Source organism: Eutrema salsugineum, unplaced genomic scaffold, assembly GCF_000478725.1.
Source record: "Eutrema salsugineum unplaced genomic scaffold, Eutsalg1_0 scaffold_17, whole genome shotgun sequence".
Classification (NCBI taxonomy): domain Eukaryota; kingdom Viridiplantae; phylum Streptophyta; class Magnoliopsida; order Brassicales; family Brassicaceae; genus Eutrema; species Eutrema salsugineum.
Genome location: NW_006256852.1, coordinates 2,335,201 through 2,339,379, shown reverse-complemented (window position 1 = coordinate 2,339,379; position 4,179 = coordinate 2,335,201).

Below are 4,179 nucleotides of genomic sequence, written 5' to 3'. Positions count from 1 at the left end.
GTCGGGCATAGTAGTATTGATTACGTGTTGATGGGGACAGTAGCGTTGAATGCCAATATCCATCAGAAATTGTAGAGGTTATATCAGCCATGTGGACAGTAATAGGCTATCCACGATTGATTCTACGTGCATTGGCGTGAAGTGGATAAATATATTGCTTGGTCATTGTGGTGTGAGTTAAATATGTTTAAAAAGGTAACGCGATACATGTGGTGAGTTAAGTATGTTAGAATTTTGATAATTAACTATGGACTACTATCCAAGCCATGGAGTGAAAAAGGACCTTGGAGGATACCCTGAATAGATATGTATTAAAATAGTGACAGGTACAAGTAGAAGTAAAGTCGAGTAGGTAGAGAATTGAAGTCCCATTAGAATGGATGAAAATGGTAGGTAGGGTAGTAGTAAAGCCGAGGTGATAGAAGTCCAAATTTAAGTAAAGCCGAGTGGAGGCATAACTCCAAATTTAAGTAAAGCCGAGGTGATAGAAGTCTCTCCTAGGGTTGGAAAAACAAGGAAAGAGGTTGAACAACCACCGAAGGGGATGGATTTGATCATATTGGGTTTTTGCAGTTTGTCCTATTATGACCAGGTATTCCACAACGTCCACACTTGTTTGGGATGGTTTTTTTCACTCGAGTACCCTGAAATAAACATAATGTTAGAGGTTAAGTAGAGTGGGTTACGAAATAAAGTTAGAGTTAAATACTGTTCGTACCCTGATTTCGCCGGTTGATGTGTAACGACTCTCCTTTGGACGACCAGATGGTCTTCTCGCTTTTGGTGGAAACAGAACAACGTTGGAGACTTCAGGTGGAATGTCAACATCTTTGGGGTCGCCTTCTGGAGCAATGATACCTTGGTATGTCTCACACCATGTTTTTGTTTTAAAACATTCCGCAACCAATGCCCCATAAGGGAGACCAACAGTATCCACAGCCATTAGAGCATGACCGCAAGGAATCTTCAATCTTTCATACGTCATGCAAGTGCATTTGTGGTCTTTAAGGAGGACGTTGTTTTTCTCACCAAACTGACCGACTATCTCCAAACTCCAGCTGGAAATGTTGTTGATTTTGCTTCCTTTAGTCTTTTTTAGGTTGAGTGTCATTTCCTTATCAACTTCGGGGGTGATAATTCCGCGATGCCTTTGAGATTTTTTCCGGCGGGCACTAAACCAACGAGTCATCATTGATTGTATGAACTGAAACAGCTCCACAACGGGGGAGCACCTGCCTTCACGCAACACTTTGTTAAGCTGTTCCGCAGCATTACTAGTCATCAAATTGTAGCGATCTCCTTTGAAATGGGCTCTTGCCCAAGTGGCAATGCCAACTTCATGCAGGTATTTGGCACAAGCAGGATTCATCGAGTTGATTTGGGCGTAGAAGGCGCGAAACCCCTTAACCCTGAATGCAAAAGCGGCCATCCCTACTAACTTGGATAAACCTTTGTTCTTGGACCTAGACATGACATTCCTTTGTAAATGGACGATACATGCACCACGATGAGCTCGAGGATAGACAAGTTTGACAGCCGTTTTGATAGACATATGTCTATCCGAAATAATAGCCAGATTTGAGGAATCAGCTAACAGTCTTTCCAATTTACGCAGAAACCAAACCCAAGCATCGTCGTTCTCAGAGTCCACAACAGCGAATGATAATGGATAAACTTGGAAATTTGCATCTTGTCCACAAGCCGTCAACAAGACTCCTCTAAATTTCCCACCTAAATGGGTACCATCCAAGACAATTATATGTCTCAACCTGCGAAATCCTATGATAGACGCCCCAAAAGACAAGAAAACATATTTGAATCTAACGACACTGAGTTCGTCAGTCTCTGTTTCCAAGTCTGCGACAGTGCCTGGGTTCGCAAGTTTTAACATATAGAGATACTCAGGCAGCTTCAAGAAGGAATCGTCATAGGATCCTCGTACACCAATGATCGCAGATTCTTTAGCTCGGTAGCATTTCATGTATGAGGTGTTCACTCGCAAGTCTTCCAGGACTAGTTTCTGCAACTCACGCGCCTTCGGCCCTTTAACTGGGTCGCCATACTTGGCTTTGTATACAGTAGCAATAACACGTGAAGAGGCTTTGGACTTGAAGGCCTGCCGCGTCTCTATGTCACATGAATGGACAAGTTGAACTTTAGTGAGCTGGTAGTAGCCGGAGTCGGTGATCTGCTTAGACCGAATTCTCCAATCACAGCGTTTGTCAGTACAACTAAGTATGAAGTAGTCCCTTCGGGTGCAGGTTTGTTTGAAATGGAACATTTCTTTGATTGCGTAAAGGGCGAGGGCAACTTGGCAATCTTCCTTTGAAGCGTAGATCTTCCCAACTTTGACACAAGAGTCTACCTCGTCAGAGCTATCTAGATCGGGAATATCGGAGCTTTCATACAAAGTGTCATCAAACAGTGGAGGGATGTCGAAGTCCTCGTCATCAATCTCAAACAACGTTAGGCCTGGTTGTGTCTGAACTGTATCCGCAAAACGGAGTCCATGTGGATGCGTGTTCGTGGAATTAGTAGGATTTGAAACTTGCGAGGATAAGCTCCCGCCATGCGTTTCGGTCGGTAAGACATCTGGCCATCCTAAATCAGATGGGTCGACAGCATCACACATTATATCAGCGGCATCAAAGCCACCATATTGTTCGGCGAGCAATGGACCCCAAAAGTCTTTGTCGTATTCTCTGGGAATGCCTTCAGCGTCGTCAGTCAAGTAGTGTTCGAAATCTGATCGGTCGCCGTCGTCTGACGCTGAAAGCTGAGAATCATCGCTGATTGAAGTTGACGTACCTTTCGAGCTTGCACTTTTAAGGAACTCCTCGAACTGCTCTGCGTGATTAAATAAATCCTCGTCAGCGATTGGCTCGGTTGTAGAATCGGCGGAAGAGAACAATCGAACACCTTCTCCAGATAAATTAGGGTTAGTTGAGAAAGCTTTGCGCTTCCTCGGGATATGTGGAGTAGCGTATCCAGAGTTATCTTGCTCTGAAGGATTTCGTATGCAACGCTGAATATCAAATCTGGCAAACATGTTCATTGAAGCGTTGACGCGAGAATGTTTTATATAGTAAGATATGGCACTAATGGTTGACAAGACCACCGGAGGCGTGGTAATGCCGGTGACTAACTCGGTGGTGTTAGGGGGCCAGTATGACAGAGTGCATTTAATGTCCGCGGTCTTTTTAGGGAAGAATTCTGCTACGATAAGTTCACAGAGGTCGTCAATTGTAATGCCTTCACGAAATGAAACCATTCTTGACATCAACTGCTTGTCTATAACGAATTCCCACTTTTGGTCCGGCGTGAATAGCCACTCGCCAGCTATATCGAGACAATGCACAGGCGTGGGAACCTATATAAGATTGACATTGTATTTTATGTTCTTTGTCCACATTGATAATATCCACGATTGAAGAGATAAGATTGAGAAGAACTTACCTCTGCAACCATACTTGGCCGTCGGTACTGTCGAGTCCTGGGGAACAGGGAGTGAAGATTTACCCAACTTAACCTAATTTTGAAAGCTGTAAACCTTTTCATATCTATCACAAGACAGCTGTCTGTTTTATAAACGTTCGATGGTTTACATTTACTGCAGAATGAGCGGTTGGGATATGTTTGATAATCTTGGGCCCTACCGTGGACAATAAACACAAGGTCTTATGGAGATGGTATCCACGGTATGATGACTGATATGGTATTTAATTAACGCGGTATCTGATAATGGAATTTGCACTCGGTTGTGATTTGCATATCCACGGATGTTTGAATATAGTACACACATAGCCGTTGTAATGATTTAAGAATTTTGGAATGTAACACAGAAAGGTACACGATATAATGGCCATCGGTTGTGATTTGCATATGCTATCCACTCTTGTCAACACTTCAATGAAGATGTTTATGCATATGCTATCCACGAAATGTCCATCGGTTGTGATATACAATTTATGCATATGCTATCCACGATATGTGTACATCGCTGGTGGTTCGTATACGAAATCCACGATATGATGTCCAGCGGTTACGATTTACGTATCCTATCCACGGAATGTGAACAAATATTGTATCCACGGTGTGTGGATTACAATAAAATAGTGTGTGTCCATGACAAATTATTTCACGTTCCACGGTTTTAGTATACGTTGTCGACGATATGAT